This window comes from Mesoplodon mirus (assembly GCF_964341445.2).
Source record: "Mesoplodon mirus genome assembly, chromosome: 1".
NCBI classification, from domain to species: domain Eukaryota; kingdom Metazoa; phylum Chordata; class Mammalia; order Artiodactyla; family Ziphiidae; genus Mesoplodon; species Mesoplodon mirus.
The window spans coordinates 99,915,766-99,937,632 of NC_138976.1; positions in this window are offsets into that span (position 1 = coordinate 99,915,766).

The following is a 21,867-nucleotide window of genomic DNA, read 5'->3' on the forward strand; positions in this document are numbered from 1 at the left end:
CAAGAGAAGACTACTCAACATTCTGTCATAACGTACATGGGAAAAGGATCCCAGCAAGAACAGACATATGTATATGTGTAAAAGAACCACATCTTGCACACCTGCAACAAGCCAAACATTGTAATCAAACACGCTGTGATAAAAAAAAAAATAAAAATATTAAATTAAAAAAACGAACAAGAAGTAGTGAGACAAACTTAAGGGGCCTTCTCCTGGCACATTCCATTCTAAATTACAACCTAGAACACAACTTCCAATGAGGCTCTGCTGCCCTAGTAACCAGATTTGGTAAGGGAGAACTGCTGCCCCCTTGTGGCCTTTTCACACAACAGCACCTTTAATCCCAGCGCTAATGGTCAGTTGATATTCAAAATCATTGCAGGCCTGTAAATGACACCTGCCCTGAAAACAAATCCTGGGGTCATATATCGACCAAAAAATTCAAAAGACGTCCATATTTCAAAACGACACTTTCAAGAGGCATATTTTGATCTGCATATTTGTTCTGCACTTTAGGGTTCTGCTTCTTTTTCTTTCTATCTTTCATTGTTAAAAAAAAAACGGGAATGGAAAAAGGCAACCCTCAGAATGGGAGAAAATATTTGCAAACGAATCCACGGACAAAGGTTTAATCTGCAATATATATAACAGCTCATGCAGCTTAATATTAAAAAAAAACCAAGCAACCCAATACAAAAATGGGCAGAAGATCTAAATAGACGTTTCTTCAAAGAAGACACAGAGATGGCCAAGACGCACATGAAAAGCTGCTCAACATCACTCATCATTAGAGAAATGCACATCAAAACTACAGTGAGGTATCACCTCACACCTGTTAGAATGGGCATCATCAGAAAATGTACAAACAACAAATGCTGGGGAGGGTGTGGACCAAAGGAACCCTCTTCCACTACTGGTGGGAATGTAAATTGATACAGTCACAATGGAGAACAGCATGGAGGTTCCTTAACAAACTAAAAATAGAATTACCATATGATCCAGCAATCCCACTTCTGGGCATATAGCCAGAGAAAACCATAAATCAAAAAGACACATTCACCACAATGTTCATTGCAGCACTATTTACAATAGCCAGGTAATGGAAGCAACCTAAATGCCCACAGACAGACGAACGGATAATGATGTGGTCCATCTATAAAACGGAATATTACTCAGCCATAAAAAGGAACGAAACTGGGTCATCTGTGGAGACATCGACGGACCTAGAGACTGTCATACAGAGTGAAGTAAGTCAGAAGGAGAAAAACAAATATTGTATATTAATGCATATATGTGGAACCTAGAAAGATGGTACAGATGATCCGGTTTGCAGGGCAGAAATAGAGACACAGAGGTAGAGAACAAACGTATGGACACCAAGAGGGGGGAAGCCATGGGTTGTTGGTGGTGGGATGAGTCGGGAGATTGGGATTGTCCTGTATACATGTATATGCATAAAATAGATAACTAATAATAATCCTGCTGAATAAAAAAATAAACTTAAATTTCAAAATTTTTAAAAATAAATAAAATTTTAAAATAAAACGGAAAAAATTTCTTCCCTTCACACAGATGTATTTATAGGAATGAATTATTTCCATGCTTATATCTATAAATACATAGAAGAGGAATAAATTCTAACTTGAACCAAAAAAGAAAAAAAAAAAAAACAGAACCCACCAGTTATACACAGGAAAACCCTATCAGGACACTGGCTCCAGCGGCAAACAATTCTGAAGTTGGTCAGAGGTGGGGAATCATCTCCCATGCAGCCAGCAGCCCCCCCACCCCCGCAAGGAGCGTCCTCATTGCAAAGCTGGGGGACCGTGCCGAGGCGTCTGTGAGTCAACGTGAGCCGAGCCCCAGGCCAGCTGCTGCTGAACTGTTCCCACCCTTCCCAGGTAAAACACCTGAATATGTCCAAGGACTTGAAAGCCTAGAGGAAGGGCCGTGGAGCCACAGCAGCGACAGCACGCAGGCCGACTTGGTGCCTGCAGGCCAGCCAGGATGGTCCTGGCCCCGGGCGCTCTTCTGGAAGCTTTCCATTTCCCTGCCTGAGATACTCCTCCTGTCCCGGCCCCCACTGCTTTTTTCCTTCCTCACCTCTGCCCGGGGAGAAATTCCAACGGAAGGTATGGGTGACACATCCTCTTCTTTAGCAGGTGGCAGCCCGGCAACTCCTGCAGAAAGTCCAGCAGAGCCCCTCTCACACCGGGCCACCCACAGAGCCGTGGCCCCTCACTCCCTCCCACCAGCACAGCCCCGAGACTGCTGACGGGGCAGAGAATATGGTGTCAGGCACAGCTGCAGGGGCTCTTGCTGCCTGGAGCCGTGTTTATATGGACCTCAACCCAGGCACACCTGGGGAGGCCTGGCCGGCAGGGTCAGGCTGCCCAGGTCAGCCCATCCTCACCCCTCAGGGACTCACATTGCAGAAAATGGACCACGCTGAACCGGCCGGGTCCAAGGAACAGGTGTGGGCTCCTGAGAGTCTGGATACACAAGGGGCTGCAGCTCCGGCTTGTTTTCTAATCCTTTTATCTGGCCCATGAGTGGGAGACAACTTCAAGAAGACCCTCTCCTAATGAGAGGAACCCAGGAGTCAGGGAGAGGAGGGGTGATGGGTGGAGACAGAGGCCTGGTGCCCTGGCTGCGGTGGAAGCCTCTGGAAGACCAGGCAGAGGGAGGCCGCACAGAGTGATGCCCAGGGTCACAGACCTGTCGGAGCTGCTGTTAGTTAGCTCAAGTCCTGCTCTGAGGTGCTCTGTGTCAGCTCTGAGTGACAGGTGATCTGGGCTGGTCTGCAATGAGGGCTACGTGCACGGTACCTGTGTGCCCGCCCTGCCGGGGTACCTGCCCAGGGCAGCTCCGTATCCTGGGAGGGCCCTGACCACGAGAGCGCCATGGGCTGCTGGGGAGGGGAGGCCTGCCCAGGTGAGCTCCATATCCTGGGATTGCTCTGACCACGAGGACCCCGTGGGCTGCTGGGGACCTGGTAAACGATGTCGGGACAGTCAGTGAAGCCACCGAGGATATACATCCGGTAGTTCCTAATTCCTACACCCTGCTGGTCATTCTACCATCCACCAGGACACGGTATTCTGTATTAGACTTCAGTGATGCCTTCTTCTGTATTCCTTTCGTCCCCAAAAGGCTCTGCTGCCCTAGTAACCAGATTTGGGAATGGAGAAATGCTGCCGCCTTGTGGCCGTTTGCCACAACAGCAGCTTTAAACCAAGTGCTCATGGTCACTAAATATTCACACTCATTGCAGCCTGTAAACGGCACCTGCCCTGAAAAACAATCCTGGGGTCGAAAATGGACCCAAAACTTCTAAAGAGGGCAAACATGCAAGAGGACAATTTCAAGAGGTTAAGTGTACTCTCCGTTTTTTTCTGTTTTTCTGTACCAGAAATTTAAAACGGCCCCTCCGCCACGCCGCGGTACCCGAGGCCTCGGTTGCCCTGCCTGGGCGGGCGGCGGGGCGCAGCCGGGGCGGCCTGGCCGCGGGGATGGCGGTAAGGCGCAAGGACAAGCGAAGCTGGGCCTCAGGAGGCAGCCCGCGGTCCCCGCCCCCGTCTACGGCCATACCACCCTGAACGCGCCCGATCTCGTCTGATCTCGGAAGCTAAGCAGGGTCGGGCCTGGTTAGTACTTGGATGGGAGACCGCCTGGGAATACCGGGTGCTGTAGGCTTTTGGCCTCCCGCTGCGGCTCCGCCTTCTCCTTTAGTCGCCCGCGGCGGTGGCCGCCAGCTCCGCCCCCCGCCGGGCACCGCTGCAGGCCCCACCTCATCCGCGCCCCCCCCCACCACCACCACAGAGCGCCAGAGGCCCGCTCCATGCGGCCCGAAGGCGGCCCTGGAAGGCAGTGGCACACCCGACGCTCCGGGGGTGGCTGGCCCGGACCCAGACTCCGCCGCGGGCCCGGGGGCCGTCCGTGCGGCCCGCGAGCCCCTCCACCTGCACCTGGCCGGCCCCACCGGCGCCCAGCCCCGGCGCCGCCACCTGTCCGCCGCTGTGGCTCTCCGCAGCTCTCTCCGGATAAAGCTGGATAAAGGTCTGGATGGGAAGGAGGAGCAGTGATTCAGCCTGTTGCTCTTAGTGCCCCTCCCCCACACTCAGGAGCCCTTTGTGACAAGGCCACAGCTCTGTGATGCAGGCCTGGGGTTCTGCCATCAAGTGAACTCCCAGGGCTCTGTTGCCTGAGGGCGGCAATGCAGTTCAGAAGACGGAGAATCTCTTTTCTTTGAAAAACACTGTTGCTATCTGGCTGAGATCCAGCCCAACTTCCTGGGTGATTGATATCATCCTTGGCTTCCTGTGTGGACTGGGGCTCTTCCTCGTGTTACTCCCCTGCTTCCAGAGTAATCCATTCTTAGCACCACCTAGGAAACCTAGAAACATCAGGAAGCATCAAGTAGAGCTGAAGGGGAGGAGCAGGAGTAGGAAGAAAAGTCGATCTTTGAAAGCTTGCAGAGATTGCCTGGAAGAACTGGAGGGGACTCACAACCTGGCTTCACCTCTGCGGAGCTGCCTGGGGAGGCTTCCTGGCAAGGGCAACTTTCATCAGCTCTCATGGCAAGACCCTCCTGGTGAGATGTGCAAAGCAGTGCCTGCTGGAGCCTGTGGAGGATACTGCTTGAAGGGTTGGGAACCCTGCAGGAACACCTCCTGTAGGGTTTCCTTCCTGGTTCAAGACACTCGAGAGGTGCTGGAAGCACATATTACAAGGTTTTGGGTAAAGCACGGGTGGACCCTACCCCTCAAGCTCCTCAAGCCCATCAATCTCTTGAAGTGGACAAAGTTCCAACCCTCCACCACCCTGCGGTTAGCCTCGTCCCCTTCAGCCACCTGTGTATCTGGGTCCCACTCAACAGTCACGTTTGCTGAGTTCCCGGAGAAACCTCCTCAGGCTCATTCAGGAGAGAAGGTGAGAACAGAAGGGTCCGTTCCTGCCCTGAAGAGGCCTCTCCTTGTCCCCTCCACTGTGTGTAAGGAAATCCAGAGTGCCCTGGGAGCGATTCCACCTGGTGACTACCATGGGCCCTCAAAGGCTTCTCTGACTGCACAGCAGGGCAGGCCACCTTCTCAGTCCCTCACACTCAGCCTTGTGGGCAGAACCTGGAAGAGTGAGACTGTGGAATGGGTCAAGAGGGACAGCCTAGAGCCAGGTCCAAGTTCAGCAATGGTCAGGAACGAGCCAAGAGAGGAGAGTGGTGGTCAGGCCTCAGGAGACACCTGCCATAGGGTAACAATGATGGAGGTGAACTTTGGATCCCAATCTTTGAGAGGTGAAGAGGCCAGGGAGGCTGTGGAGGCCAAGGAGTCTCCTGCTCTTCAACCACAGTCTAGTGTTATCTTGGAAACCAAAGTGTTGACAAAATCCCAAACCACAAATGTAGCTATGAGGAGTTTAGAGTTGCCAGGGGCCAGTAAAAGTTTCCTACTACCTAGAATGTCTGTTTTCCAACATCTAGGTGAGCCATGCCTTAACATGGAGGTTGCTAGTGAGTTTAACTCCAAAGTAAAGGAACAGTCAGACAACCAGCTTCAGGACTTTCTCAAACACAGGTTCCTTGCTGCAGACAACTTGGCTTCTCAGGTGCCTCAGTGCCATCCCCAGAGAGTCCCCACCAGAGACACGTTAGCTTCCCAGGAGCCAAGTGGCCTTATGGAAGGCCAAAGGAGCAACCTAGGGCAGCAGGAGCCCCAAACTTCAAAACTCCAAGACTCATGGAAGAGCCAGAGCAAGATGATTGCCCCTACTTACAAAAGAGAGGACCGTAGGAGGCATAAACCAGGAGAGCACGAAGAGAGGTTTAAAGAATGAGGGACCCCTCAAGCTGGAAGTATGAGCCGCCCTGCCCAGGTCAGGGGAATAACAGACTCTATTGGAAGCAGATGTCTCCAGCTCATGACAGAGAAGAAATAGAGCCCTCCAGAAAGCCTCTTCAGAAAAAGGATGAGGCTATTTTTAAAGTGGATTTTCCCCAATAAAAAAGTCAATGGTCGAGATGCTCTGCAAAGAAAAAAAAAAAAAGCCCATATCAGCCACTGCGCAGAGTCACGGATCAGTCAAAAGCAGATCAATCTTGAAGAGTGAGACTGCTGAGGGTCAGGTACTCATGACAGCTGTTGGACAGATCGTAGAAGACAAAAGAGCAATTCACCATGGACTTAATGCCACAGAGTTAAATGAGCACAGAGTGGCATTCCAAGTCCCAGTATGTGGGGGTTTCTGCTACCATAGGCTTACCTCCTACCCAGAGCGAGGGAGAATGATGGGTTCTACAGCCTGCAGTCATAAAGCCACCTCCAAGGGCCAGAGTTGTTCTGTCAGGGAAAGGGAAGTCAGACACCAACATAGTTTGAAAAGTGTAAGGTTCGACGATGAGCAGCTGGGCCTAAGGTGCCTCCCATCCTTGTCCCCCAGGAAGAGTGTGTTTCCAGTTAGTACCTGCCAGTATGGGCCAAGGATTCCACGTGCCCCAGCCCACCATAAACACTGTCCAAGGCATTGTCATCTTTGGGGAGGTGTCTTGCCTGGTCGACAGTAAAATCCTTCTTTAGTCTTCCCTTTAGTAGGAAAACATGTCTCCAAGTAAAAATTCTGTCCATGTAGAGAAAATGATTTTCTCATTAGCACATCCAAGATATTTAATGTTCCGCAATACATATATATATATTTTTTTCTAATAAAAGCATAGTGTAATGGCCAAAAAAAGAAATTTAAAACGACATGGAAAAATGCTGAACATTAGGAATAATTAAAGATATGCAAATCCAAATTACAAAAACCTATCTGCTCACACCAGTCAGAATGGCCATCAGCAAGAATTCTGCACAAAGTAAATGCTGAAGGGGTTTTAGAGAAATGCCTACACTTGGTCCAAAGTGGGACATGGTAAGAGCCAGTAATGAAAAGAAAAATGAGGTGCCTTGTAAAGGTAAATACTGAGCTACCATTCAATCAAGCATACCCACTGCTGGGCCTATCGCCTGAGGGGATGAGAATCAAAAAAACACAGGCTGGGCTTCACTGGTGGTGCAGTGGTTTAGAGCCCGCCTGCCAATGCAGGGGACACGCGTTCATGCTCCGGGTCGGGAAGATCCCACGTGCCGCGGAGCGGCTTGTCCCGTGAGCTAGGGCTGCTGAGCCTGCACATCCGGAGCCTGTGCTGTGCAATGGGAGGGTCCACCGCAGTGAGAGGCCCACGTACCGCAAAAAAAAAAAAAAATAACAAAAAAGAAAAAAAAAACACAGGCTGGCAATCCTCCACTCCAGCAATATTTACCATAGCCAACACTTGGAAGCTACGAAAATGTCCATCGTCAGAGGAATGCACAAAGTAGAAGTGGTCCATGTACACAATGGAATATGACTCCAATAAAAATATATATAAATACAATTTATAAAACAAACATAAGTAAGGAGACATCAGCTTTTGGGGGCACATTCCACTCTAATATATAACCGAGGAACACCACTGCCCGGATGGTCTGTTTCCCTAGTTCCCAGGTTGGGGAAAGCAGAAATGCTGCCGCCCTCTGGCCGTTACCTGCAACAGCAGCTTTAAGACCTGTGCTAAGGGTCACTTCATATGCAGCAGTACTGGTGGGCTGTGAATGAAACCTGCCCTCAAAACGTCTTGAGGGAGGTAATGGCCAAAATATTTCTAAATGTCACACACACTTCACGAAGACAATTTGAAGAGGTAAGCTGTACTCACAGTTGAAGAAAAGAAGGACATGCCAGAAAGCTCAATTTCAAGGGATTATGAGACGCATGCAAATCCAGCCACAAAGTGGTATCGGCTCACACTAGTCAGAACACACATCAGCAAAAAAACTACAAACAAAAAATGCTGAAGGTGTTGTGGAGAAGCGCATACCCTCAACTTTAAGCGGGACGTAACCTGGTAAGAGCCACTAATGAGAACAGACTGGAGGTGCCTCTACAAGGTAAACATTCCGCTACCATATGATCCAGCAGGCCCACTCCTGGGCCTATAACCTAAGAAGACAGAATTGGAAAGACACAGGCAGGCAAATGTGCATTGCCGCAGCATTACAATAGCCATGACGTGGAAGCAACCAAAAAGTCCATCAACAGATGAGTGGACAAAGAAGAACTGGTACATGTACAGACAGAATATTAGCCAAGGAAGAAAAGGACACCATGCCATTTGCAGCACCGTAGATGAGTCTAGAGGTGATCACGTGACTTGTAGTAAGTCAGAAAGAGAAAGACACGTATCGTATGATATCACTTATAGGTGTTACCTAAAAATTGATACCAGTGAAGATATTTCCACAGAGAAGGGCAATCCCAGATTCATTAAACAAACTTATGGTTCACCAACGGAAAGGTGTGAGGATTGGATACATTACGAGACTGGGGTGAACAGACATATACAAACACAGGTGAAATATATAATCACCAAAGACCTACAGAATACCAAGAGAAGACTACTCAACATTCTGTCATAACGTACATGGGAAAAGGATCCCAGCAAGAACAGACATATGTATACGTGTAAAATAACCACATCTTGCACACCTGCAACAAGCCAAACATTGTAATCAAACACGCTGTGATAAAAAAAAATAAAAAAAAATAAATTAAAAAAACGAACAAAAGTAGTGAGACAAACTTAAGGGGCCTTCTCCTGGCACATTCCATTCTAAATTACAACCTAGGACACGACTTCCATTGAGGCTCTGCTGCCCTAGTAACCAGATTTGGTAAGGGAGAACTGCTGCCCCCTTGTGGCCGTTTCACACAACAGCACCTTTAATCCCAGCGCTAATGGTCAGTTGATATTCAAAATCATTGCAGGCCTGTAAATGACACCTGCCCTGAAAACAAATCCTGGGGTCATATATCGACCAAAAAATTCAAAAGACGTCCATATTTCAAAACGACACTTTCAAGAGGCATATTTTGTTCTGCATATTTGTTCTGCACATTAGGGTTCTGCTTCTTTTTCTTTCTTTCTTTCTTTCTTAAAAAAAAAACGGGAATGGAAAAAGGCAACCCTCAGAATGGGAGAAAATATTTGCAAACGAATCCACGGACAAAGGTTTAATCTGCAATATATATAACAGCTCATGCAGCTTAATATTAAAAAAAAAATAACAAACAACCCAATACAAAAATGGGCAGGTCTAAATAGACGTTTCTTCAAAGAAGACACAGAGATGGCCAAGACGCACATGAAAAGCTGCTCAACATCACTCATCATTAGAGAAATGCACATCAAAACTACAGTGAGGTATCACCTCACACCTGTTAGAATGGACATCATCAGAAAATGTACAAACAACAAATGCTGGGGAGGGTGTGGACCAAAGGAACCCTCTTCCACTATTGGTGGGAATGTAAATTGATACAGTCACTATGGAGAACAGCATGGAGGTTCCTTAAAAAACTAAAAATAGAATTACCATAGGATCCAGCAATCCCACTTCTGGGCATATAGCCAGAGAAAACCATAAATCAAAAAGACACATTCGGGCCTCCCTGGTGGCGCAGTGGTTGAGAGTCCGCCTGCCGATGCAGGGGATACGGGTTCGTGCCCCAGTCTGGGAGGATCCCATATGCCCCGGAGCGGCTGGGCCCGTGAGCCATGGCCGCTGAGCCTGTGCGTCCGGAGCCTGTGCTCCGCAACTGGAGAGGCCACAACAGTGAGAGGCCCGCGTACAGCAAAAAAAAAAAAAAAAAAAAAAAAAAAAAGACACATTCACCACAATGTTCATTGCAGCACTATTTACAATAGCCAGGTAATGGAAGCAACCTAAATGCCCACAGACAGACAAACGGATAATGATGTGGTCCATCTATAAAACGGAATATTACTCAGGCATAAAAAGGAACGAAACTGGGTCATCTGTGGAGACGTCGACGGATCTAGAGACTGTCATACAGAGTGAAGTAAGTCAGAAGGAGAAAAACAAATATTGTATATTAATGCATATATGTGGAACCTAGAAAAATGGTACAGATGACCCGGTTTGCAGGGCAGAATTAGAGACACAGATGTAGAGAACAAACGTATGGACACCAAGAGGGGGGAAGCCATGGGTTGTTGGTGGTGGGATGAGTCGGGAGATTGGGATTGTCCTGTATACATGTATATGCATAAAATAGATAACTAATAATAATCCTGCTGAATAAAAAAATAAACTTAAATTTCAAAATTTTTAAAAATAAATAAAATTTTAAAATAAAACGGAAAAAAAGTTCTTCCCTTCACACAGATGTATTTATAGGAATGAATTATTTCCATGCTTATATCTATAAATACATAGAAGAGGAATAAAATCTCACTTGAACCAAAAAAGAAAATAAAAAAACAGAACACACCTGTTATACACAGGAAAACTCTATCAGGGCACTGGCTCCAGCGGCAAACAATTCTGAAGTTGGTCAGAGGTGGGGAATCATCTCCCATGCAGCCAGCAGCCCCCCCACCCCCGCAAGGAGCGTCCTCATTGCAAAGCTGGGGGACCGTGCCGAGGCGTCTGTGAGTCAACGTGAGCTGAGCCCCAGGCCAGCTGCTGCTGAACTGTTCCCACCCTTCCCAGGTAAAACACCTGAATATGTCCAAGGACTTGAAAGCCTAGAGGAAGGGCCGTGGAGCCACAGCAGCGACAGCACGCAGGCCGACATGGTGCCTGCAGGCCAGCCAGGATGGTCCTGGCCCCGGGCGCTCTTCTGGAAGCTTCCCATTTCCCTGCCTGAGATACTCCTCCTGTCTCGGTCCCCACTCCTTTTTTCCTTCCTCACCTCTGCCCGGGGAGAAATTCCAACGGAAGGTATGGGTGACACATCCTCTTCTTTAGCAGGTGGCAGCCCGGCAACTCCTGCAGAAAGTCCAGCAGAGCCCCACTCACACCGGGCCACCCACAGAGCCGTGGCCCCTCACTCCCTCCCACCAGCACAGCCCCGAGACTGCTGACGGGGCAGAGAATATGGCGTCAGGCACAGCTGCAGGGGCTCTTGCTGCCTGGAGCCGTGTTTATATGGACCTCAAACCAGGCACACCTGGGGAGGGCTGGCCGGCAGGGTCAGGCTGCCCAGGTCAGCCCATCCTCACCCCTCAGGGACTCACATTGCAGAAAATGGACCTCGCTGAACTGGCCAGGTCCAAGGAACAGGTGTGGGCTCCTGAGAGTCTGGATAGACAAGGGGCTGCAGCTCCGGCTTGTTTTCTAATCCTTTTATCTGGCCCATGAGTGGGAGACAACTTCAAGAAGACCCTCTCCTAATGAGAGGAACCCAGGAGTCAGGGAGAGGAGGGGTGATGGGTGGAGACAGAGGCCTGGTGCCCCGGCTGCGGTGGAAGCCTCTGGAAGACCAGGCAGAGGGAGGCCGCACAGAGTGATGCCCAGGGTCACAGACCTGTCGGAGCTGCTGTTTGTTAGCTCAAGTCCTGCTCCGAGGTGCTCTGTGTCAGCTCTGAGTGACAGGTGATCTGGGCTGCTCTGCAATGAGGGCTACGTGCACGGTACCTGTGTGCCCAGCCCTGCCGGGGTACCTGCCCAGGGCAGCTCCGTATCCTGGGAGGGGCCTGACCACGAGAGCGCCATGGGCTGCTGGGGAGGGGGGGCCTGCCCAGGTGAGATCCATATCCTGGGATTGCCCTGACCACGAGAGCCCCGTGGGCTGCTGGGGACCTGGTAAACGATGTCGGGACAGTCAGTGAAGCCACCGAGGATATACATCCGGTAGTTCCTAATTCCTACACCCTGCTGGTCATTCTACCATCCACCAGGACACGGTATTCTGTATTAGACTTCAGTGATGCCTTCTTCTGTATTGCATTGGTCCCCGAAATGCTCTGCTGCCCTAGTAACCAGATTTGGGAATGGAGAAATGCTGCCGCCTTGTGGCCGTTTGCCACAACAGCAGCTTTAAACCCAGTGCTCATGGTCACTAAATATTCACACTCATTGCAGCCTGTAAATGGCACCTGCCCTGAAAAACAATCCTGGGGTCGAAAATGGACCCAAAACTTCTAAAGAGGGCAACCATGCAAGAGGACAATTTCAAGAGGTTAATTGTACTCTCCGTTTTTTTCTGTTTTTCTGTACCAGAAAATTAAAATGGCCCCTCCGCCACGCCGCGGTACCCGAGGCCTCCGTTGCCCTGCCTGGGCGGGCGGCGGGGCGCTGCCGGGGCGGGCTGGCCGCGGGGATGGCGGTAAGGCGCAAGGACAAGCGAAGCTGGGCCTCAAGAGGCAGCCCGCGGTCCCCGCCCCCGCCTACGGCCATACCAGCCTGAACGCGCCCGATCTCGTCTGATCTCGGAAGCGAAGCAGGGTCGGGCCTGGTTAGTACTTGAATGGGAGACCGCCTGGGAATACCGGGTGCTGTAGGCTTTTGGCCTCCCGCTGCGGCTCCGCCTTCTCCTTAGGTCGCCCGCGGCGTGGGCCGCCAGCTCCGCCCCCCGCCGGGCACTGCTGCAGGCCCCACCTCCTCCGCCCCCCCCCCCCCCGCCACCACCACCACAGAGCGCCAGAGGGGCCGCTCAATGAGGCCCGAAGGCGGCACTGGAAGGCAGTGGCACACCCGACGCTCCGGGGGTTGCTGGCCCGGACCCAGACTCCGCCGCGGGCCCGGGGGCCGTCCGTGCGGCCCGCGAGCCCCTCCACCTGCACCTGGCCGGCCCCACCGGCGCCCAGCCCCGGCGCCGCCACCTGTCCGCCGGTGTGGCTCTCCGCAGCTCTCTCCGGATAAAGCTGGATAAAGGTCTGGACGCGAAGGAGGGGCAGTGATTCAGCCTATTGCTCTTAGTGCCCCTCCCCCACACTCAGGTGCCCTTTGTGACAAGGCCACAGCTCTGTGATGCAGGCCTGGGGTTCTGCCATCAAGTGAACTCCCAGGGCTCTGTTGCCTGAGGGCGGCAATGCAGTTCAGAAAACGGAGAATCTCTTTTCTTTGAAAAACACTGTTGCTATCTGGCTGAGATCCAGCCCAACTTCCTGGGTGACTGATATCATCCTTGGCTTCCTGTGTGGACTGAGGCTCTTCCTCACGTTACTCCCCTGCTTCCAGAGTAATCCATTCTTAACACCACCTAGGAAACCTAGAAACATCAGGAAGCATCAAGTAGAGCTGAAGGGGAGGAGCAGGAGTAGGAAGAATAGTCGATCTTTGAACGCTTGCAGAGATTGCCTGGAAGAACTGGAGGGGACTCACAACCTGGCTTCACCTCTGCGGAGCTGCCTGGGGAGGCTTCCTGGCAAGGGCAACTTTCATCAGCTCTCATGGCAAGACCCTCCTGGTGAGATGTGCAAAGCAGTGCCTGCTGGAGCCTGTGGAGGATACTGCTTGAAGGGTTGGGAACCCTGCAGGAACACCTCCTGTAGGGTTTCCTTCCTGGTTCAAGACACTCGAGAGGTGCTGGAAGCACATATTACAAGGTTTTGGGTAAAGCACGGGTGGACCCTCCCCCTCAAGTTCCTCAAGCCCATCAATCTCTTGAAGTCGACAAAGTTCCAACCCTCCACCACCCTGCGGTTAGCCTCGTCCCCTTCAGCCACCTGTGTATCTGGGTCCCACTCAACAGTCACGTTTGCTGAGTTCCCGGAGAAACCTCCTCAGGCTCATTCAGGAGAAAAGGTGAGAACAGAAGAGTCCGTTCCTGCCCTGAAGAGGCCTCTCCTTGTCCCCTCCACTGTGTGTAAGGAAATCCAGAGTGCCCTGGGAGCGATTCCACCTGGTGACTACCATGGGCCCTCAAAGGCTTCTCTGACTGCACAGCAGGGCAGGCCACCTTCTCAGTCCCTCACACTCAGCCTTGTGGGCAGAACCTGGAAGAGTGAGACTGTGGAATGGGTCAAGAGGGACAGCCTAGAGCCAGGTCCAAGTTCAGCAATGGTCAGGAACGAGCCAAGAGAGGAGAGTGGTGGTCAGGCCTCAGGAGACCCCTGCCATAGGGTAACAGTGATAGAGGTGAACTTAGGATCCCAATCTTTGAGAGGTGAAGAGGCCAGGGAGGCTGTGGAGGCCAAGGAGTCTCCTGCTCTTCAACCACAGTCTAGTGTTATCTTGGAAACCAAAGTGTTGACAAAATCCCAAACCACAAATGTACCTATGAGGAGTTTAGAGGTGCCAGGGGCCAGTAAAAGTTTCCTACTACCTAGAATGTCTGTTTTCCAACATCTAGGTGAGCCATGCCTTAACATGGAGGTTGCTAGTGAGTTTAACTCCAAAGTAAAGGTACAGTCAGACAACCAGCTTCAGGACTTTCCCAAACACAGGTTCCTTGCTGCAGACAACTTGGCTTCTCAGGTGCCTCAGTGCCATCCCCAGAGAGTCCCCACCAGAGACACGTTAGCTTCCCAGGAGCCAAGTGGCCTTATGGAAGGCCAAAGGAGCAACCTAGGGCAGCAGGAGCCCCAAACTTCAAAACTCCAAGACTCATGGAAGAGCCAGAGCAAGATGATTGCCCCTACTTACAAAAGAGAGGACCGTAGGAGGCATAAACCAGGAGAGCACGAAGAGAGGTTTAAAGAACGAGGGACCCCTCAAGCTGGAAGTATGAGCCGCCCTGCCCAGGTCAGGGGCATAACAGACTCTATTGGGAGCAGATGTCTCCAGCTCATGCCAGAGAAGAAATATAGCCCTCCAGAAAGCCTCTTCAGAAAAAGGATGAGGCTATTTTTAAAGTGGATTTTCCCCAATAAAAAAGTCAATGGTCGAGATGCTCTGCAAAGAAAAAAAAAAAAGCCCATATCAGCCACTGCCCGGAGTCACGGATCAGTCAAAAGCAGATCAATCTTGAAGAGTGAGACTGCTGAGGGTCAGGCACTCATGACAGCTGTTGGACAGATCGTAGAAGAAAAAAGAGCAATTCACCATGGACTTCATGCCACACAGTTAAATGAGCACAGACTGGAATTCCAAGTCCCAGTATGTGGGGTTTTCTGCTACCATAGGCTTACCTCCTACCCAGAGCAAGGGAGAATGATGGGTTCTACAGCCTGCAGTCATTAAGCCACCTCCAAGGGCCAGAGTTGTTCTGTCAGGGAAAGGGAAGTCAGACACCAACATAGTTTGAAAAGTGTAAGGTTTGACGATGAGCAGCTGGGCCTAAGGTGCCTCCCATCCTTGTCCCCCAGGAAGAGTGTGTTTCCAGTTAGTACCTGCCAGTATGGGCCAAGGATTCCAGGTGCCCCAGCCCGCCATCAACACTGTCCAAGGCATTGTCATCTTTGGGGAGGTGTCTTGCCTGGTCGACAGTAAAATCCTTCTTTAGTCTTCCCTTTAGTAGGAAAACATGTCTCCAAGTAAAAATTCAGTCCATGTAGAGAAAATGATTTCCTCATTAGCACATCCAAGATATTTAATGTTCCCCAATACATGTATATATATATATTTTTTTTCTAATAAAAGCATAGTGTAATAGCAAAAAAAAAAGAAATTTAAAACGGCATGGAAAAATGCTGAACATTAGGAATAATTAAAGCTATGCAAATCCAAATTACAAAAACCTATCCGCTCACACCAGTCAGAATTGCCATCAGCAAGAATTCTGCAAAAAGTAAATGCTGAAGGGGTTTTAGAGAAATGCCTACCCTTGGTCCAAAGTGGGACATGGTAAGAGCCAGTAATGAAAACAAAAATGAGGTGCCTTGTAAAGGTAAATACTGAGCTACCATTCAATCAAGCATACCCACTGCTGGGCCTATCGCCTGAGGGGATGAGAATCAAAAAAACACAGGCTGGGCTTCACTGGTGGCGCAGTGGTTGAGAGCCCGCCTGCCAATGCAGGGGACACGCGTTCATGCTCCGGGTCGGGAAGATCCCACGTGCCGCGGAGCGGCTTGTCCCGTGAGCTAGGGCTGCTGGGCCTGCGCGTCCGGAGCCTGTGCTCTGCAATGGGAGGGTCCACCGCAGTGAGAGGCCCACGTACCGCAAAAAAAAAAAAAAAAAAACAAACAAAAAACAAAAAAAACACAGGCTGGCAATCCTCCACTCCAGCAATATTTACCATAGCCAACACTTGGAAGCTACGAAAATGTCCATCAACAGAGGAATGCACAAAGAAGAAGTGGTCCCTGTACACAATGGAATATGACTCCAATAAAATATCTATATAAATACAATTTATAAAACAAACATAATTAAGGAGACATCAGCTCTTGGGGGCACATTCCACTCTAATATTTAACCGAGGAACACCACTGCCCGGATGGTCTGTTTCCCTAGTTCCCAGGTTGGGAAAAGCAGAATTGCTGCCGCCCTCTGGCCATTACCTGCAACAGCAGCTTTAAGACCTGTGCTAAGGGTCACTTCATATGCAGCAGTACTGGTGGGCTGTAAATGAAACCTGCCCTCCAAACGTCTTGAGGGAGGTAATGGCCAAAATATTTCTAAATGTCACACACACTTCACGAAGACAATTTGAAGAGGTAAGCTGTACTCACAGTTGAAGAAAAGAAGGACATGCCAGAAAGCTCAATTTCAAGGGATTATGAGACGCATGCAAATCCAGCCACAAAGTGGTATCGGCTCACACTAGTCAGAACACACATCAGCAAAAAAACTACAAACAAAAAATGCTGAAGGTGTTGTGGAGAAGCGCATACCCTCAACTTTAAGCGGGACGTAACCTGGTAAGAGCCACTAATGAGAACAGACTGGAGGTGCCTCTACAAGGTAAACATTCCGCTACCATATGATCCAGCAGGCCCACTCCTGGGCCTATAACCTAAGAAGACAGAATTGGAAAGACACAGGCAGGCAAATGTGCATTGCCGCAGCATTACAATAGCCATGACGTGGAAGCAACCAAAAAGTCCATCAACAGATGAGGGGACAAAGAAGAACTGGTACATGTACAGACAGAATATTAGCCAAGGAAGAAAAGGACACAATGCCATTTGCAGCACCGTAGATGAGTCTAGAGGTGATCACGTGACTTGTAGTAAGTCAGAAAGAGAAAGACACGTATCGTATGATATCACTTATAGGTGTTACCTAAAAATTGATACCAGTGAAGATATTTCCACAGAGAAGGGCAATCCCAGATTCATTAAACAAACTTATGGTTCACCAACGGAAAGGTGTGAGGATTGGATACATTACGAGATTGGGGTGAACAGACATATACAAACACAGGTGAAATATATAATCACCAAAGACCTACAGAATACCAAGAGAAGACTACTCAACATTCTGTCATAACGTACATGGGAAAAGGATCCCAGCAAGAACAGACATATGTATATGTGTAAAAGAACCACATCTTGCACACCTGCAACAAGCCAAACATTGTAATCAAACACGGTGTGATAAAATAAAAAATAAAAAAATTAAATTAAAAAAACGAACAAGACGTAGTGAGACAAACTTAAGGGACCTTCTCCTGGCACATTCCATTCTAAATTACAACCTAGAGCACGACTCCCATTGAGGCTCTGCTGCCCTAGTAACCAGATTTGGTAAGGGAGAACTGCTGCCCCCTTGTGGCCGTTTCACACAACAGCACCTTTAATCCCAACGCTAATGTCAGTTGATATTCAAAATCATTGCAGGCCTGTAAATGACACCTGCCCTGAAAACAAATCCTGGGGTCATATATCGACCAAAAAGTTCAAAAGACGTCCGTATTTCAAAACGACACTTTCAAGAGGCATATTTTGTTCTGCATATTTGTTCTGCACATTAGGGTTCTGCTTCTTTTTCTTTCTTTCTTTCTTTCTTAAAAAAAAAACGGGAATGGAAAAAGGCAACCCTCAGAATGGGAGAAAATATTTGCAAACGAATCCACGGACAAAGGTTTAATCTCCAATATATATAACAGCTCATGCAGCTTAATATTAAAAAAAAACAAACAACCCAATACAAAAATGGGCAGAAGATCTAAATAGACGTTTCTTCAAAGAAGACACAGAGATGGCCAAGACGCACATGAAAAGCTGCTCAACATCACTCATCATTAGAGAAATGCACATCAAAACTACAGTGAGGTATCACCTCACACCTGTTAGAATGGGCATCATCAGAAAATGTACAAACAACAAATGCTGGGGAGGGTGTGGACCAAAGGAACCTTCTTCCACTATTGGTGGGAATGTAAATTGATACAGTCACTATGGAGAACAGCATGGAGGTTCCTTAAAAAACTAAAAATAGAATTACCATAGGATCCAGCAATCCCACTTCTGGGCATATAGCCAGAGAAAACCATAAATCAAAAAGACACATTCACCACAATGTTCATTGCAGCACTATTTACAATAGCCAGGTAATGGAAGCAACCTAAATGCCCACAGACAGACGAACGGATAATGATGTGGTCCATCTATAAAACGGAATATTACTCAGCCATAAAAAGGAACGAAACTGGGTCATCTGTGGAGACGTCGACGGATCTAGAGACTGTCATACAGAGTGAAGTAAGTCAGAAGGAGAAAAACAAATATTGTATATTAATGCATATATGTGGAACCTAGAAAGATGGTACAGATGACCCGGTTTGCAGGGCAGAAATAGAGACACAGAGGTAGAGAACAAACGTATGGACACCAAGAGGGGGGAAGCCATGGGTTGTTGGTGGTGGGATGAGTCGGGAGATTGGGATTGTCCTGTATACATGTATATGCATAAAATAGATAACTAATAATAATCCTGCTGAATAAAAAAATAAACTTAAATTTCAAAATTTTAAAAAATAAATAAAATTTTAAAATAAAACGGAAAAAAAGTTCTTCCCTTCACACAGATGTATTTATAGGAATGAATTATTTCCATGCTTATATCTATAAATACATAGAAGAGGAATAAAATCTCACTTGAACCAAAAAAGAAAAAAAAAACAGAACCCACCAGTTATACACAGGAAAACCCTATCAGGGCACTGGCTCCAGCGGCAAACAATTCTGAAGTTGGTCAGAGGTGGGGAATCATCTCCCATGCAGCCAGCAGCCCCCCCAACCCCCGCAAGGAGCGTCGTCATTGCAAAGCTGGGGGACCGTGCCGAGGCGTCTGTGAGTCAACGTGAGCCGAGCCCCAGGCCAGCTGCTGCTGAACTGTTCCCACCCTTCCCAGGTAAAACACCTGAATATGTCCAAGGACTTGAAAGCCTAGAGGAAGGGCCGTGGAGCCACAGCAGCGACAGCACGCAGGCCGACTTGGTGCCTGCAGGCCAGCCAGGATGGTCCTGGCCCCGGGCGCTCTTCTGGAAGCTTTCCATTTCCCTGCCTGAGATACTCCTCCTGTCCCGGCCCCCACTGCTTTTTTCCTTCCTCACCTCTGCCCGGGGAGAAATTCCAACGGAAGGTATGGGTGACACATCCTCTTCTTTAGCAGGTGGCAGCCCGGCAACTCCTGCAGAAAGTCCAGCAGAGCCCCACTCACACCGGGCCACCCACAGAGCCGTGGCCCCTCACTCCCTCCCACCAGCACAGCCCCGAGACTGCTGACGGGGCAGAGAATATGGCGTCAGGCACAGCTGCAGGGGCTCTTGCTGCCTGGAGCCGTGTTTATATGGACCTCAAGCCAGGCACACCTGGGGAGGGCTGGCCGGCAGGGTCAGGCTGCCCAGGTCAGCCCATCCTCACCCCTCAGGGACTCACATTGCAGAAAATGGACCTCGCTGAACCGGCCAGGTCCAAGGAACAGGTGTGGGCTCCTGAGAGTCTGGATAGACAAGGGGCTGCAGCTCCGGCTTGTTTTCTAATCCTTTTATCTGGCCCATGAGTGGGAGACAACTTCAAGAAGACCCTCTCCTAATGAGAGGAACCCAGGAGTCAGGGAGAGGAGGGGTGATGGGTGGAGACAGAGGCCTGGTGCCCCGGCTGCGGTGGAAGCCTCTGGAAGACCAGGCAGAGGGAGGCCGCACAGAGTGATGCCCAGGGTCACAGACCTGTCGGAGCTGCTGTTTGTTAGCTCAAGTCCTGCTCTGAGGTGCTCTGTGTCAGCTCTGAGTGACAGGTGATCTGGGCTGCTCTGCAATGAGGGCTACGTGCACGGTACCTGTGTGCCCAGCCCTGCCGGGGTACCTGCCCAGGGCAGCTCCGTATCCTGGGAGGGGCCTGACCACGAGAGCACCATGGGCTGCTGGGGAGGGGGGGCCTGCCCAGGTGAGCTCCATATCCTGGGATTGCCCTGACCACGAGAGCCCCGTGGGCTGCTGGGGACCTGGTAAACGGTGTCGGGACAGTCAGTGAAGCCACCGAGGATATACATCCGGTAGTTCCTAATTCCTACACCCTGCTGGTCATTCTACCATCCACCAGGACACGGTATTCTGTATGAGACTTCAGTGATGCCTTCTTCTGTATTGCATTGTTCCCCGAAAGGCTCTGCTGCCCTAGTAACCAGATTTGGGAATGGAGAAATGCTGCCGCCTTGTGGCCGTTTGCCACAAAAGCAGCTTTAAACCCAGTGCTCATGGTCACTAAATATTCACACTCATTGCAGCCAGTAAATGGCCCCTGCCCTGAAAAACAATCCTGGGGTCGAAAATGGACCCAAAACTTCTAAAGAGGGCAACCATGCAAGAGGACAATTTCAAGAGGTTAATTGTACTCTCCGTTTTTTTCTGTTTTTCTGTACCAGAAAATTAAAATGGCCCCTCCGCCATGCCGCGGTACCCGAGGCCTCCGTTGCCCTGCCTGGGCGGGCGGCGGGGCGCTGCCGGGGCGGGCTGGCCGCGGGGATGGCGGTAAGGCGCAAGGACAAGCGAAGCTGGGCCTCAAGAGGCAGCCCGCGGTCCCCGCCCCCGCCTACGGCCATACCAGCCTGAACGCGCCCGATCTCGTCTGATCTCGGAAGCGAAGCAGGGTCGGGCCTGGTTAGTACTTGGATGGGAGACCGCCTGGGAATACCGGGTGCTGTAGGCTTTTGGCCTCCCGCTGCGGCTCCGCCTTCTCCTTTAGTCGCCCGCGGCGTGGGCCGCCAGCTCCGCCCCCCGCCGGGCACTGCTGCAGGCCCTACCTCCTCCGCCACCACCCCCCCGCCACCACCACCACAGAGCGCCAGAGGGGCCGCTCCATGCGGCCCGAAGGCGGCCCTGGAAGGCAGTGGCACACCCGACGCTCCGGGGGTTGCTGGCCCGGACCCAGACTCCGCCGCGGGCCCGGGGGCCGTCCGTGCGGCCCGCGAGCCCCTCCACCTGCACCTGGCCGGCCCCACCGGCGCCCAGCCCCGGCGCCGCCACCTGTCCGCCAGTGTGGCTCTCCGCAGCTCTCTCCGGATAAAGCTGGATAAAGGTCTGGACGCGAAGGAGGGGCAGTGATTCAGCCTATTGCTCTTAGTGCCCCTCCCCCACACTCAGGTGCCCTTTGTGACAAGGCCACAGCTCTGTGATGCAGGCCTGGGGTTCTGCCATCAAGTGAACTCCCAGGGCTCTGTTGCCTGAGGGCGGCAATGCAGTTCAGAAGACGGAAAATCTCTTTTCTTTGAAAAACACTGTTGCTATCTGGCTGAGATCCAGCCCAACTTCCTGGGTGATTGATATCATCCTTGGCTTCCTGTGTGGACTGAGGCTCTTCCTCACGTTACTCCCCTGCTTCCAGAGTAATCCATTCTTAGCACCACCTAGGAAACCTAGAAACATCAGGAAGCATCAAGTAGAGCTGAAGGGGAGGAGCAGGAGTAGGAAGAATAGTCGATCTTTGAACGCTTGCAGAGATTGCCTGGAAGAACTGGAGGGGACTCACAACCTGGCTTCACCTCTGCGGAGCTGCCTGGGGAGGCTTCCTGGCAAGGGCAACTTTCATCAGCTCTCATGGCAAGACCCTCCTGGCGAGATGTGCAAAGCAGTGCCTGCTGGAGCCTGTGGAGGATACTGCTTGAAGGGTTGGGAACCCTGCAGGAACACCTCCTGTAGGGTTTCCTTCCTGGTTCA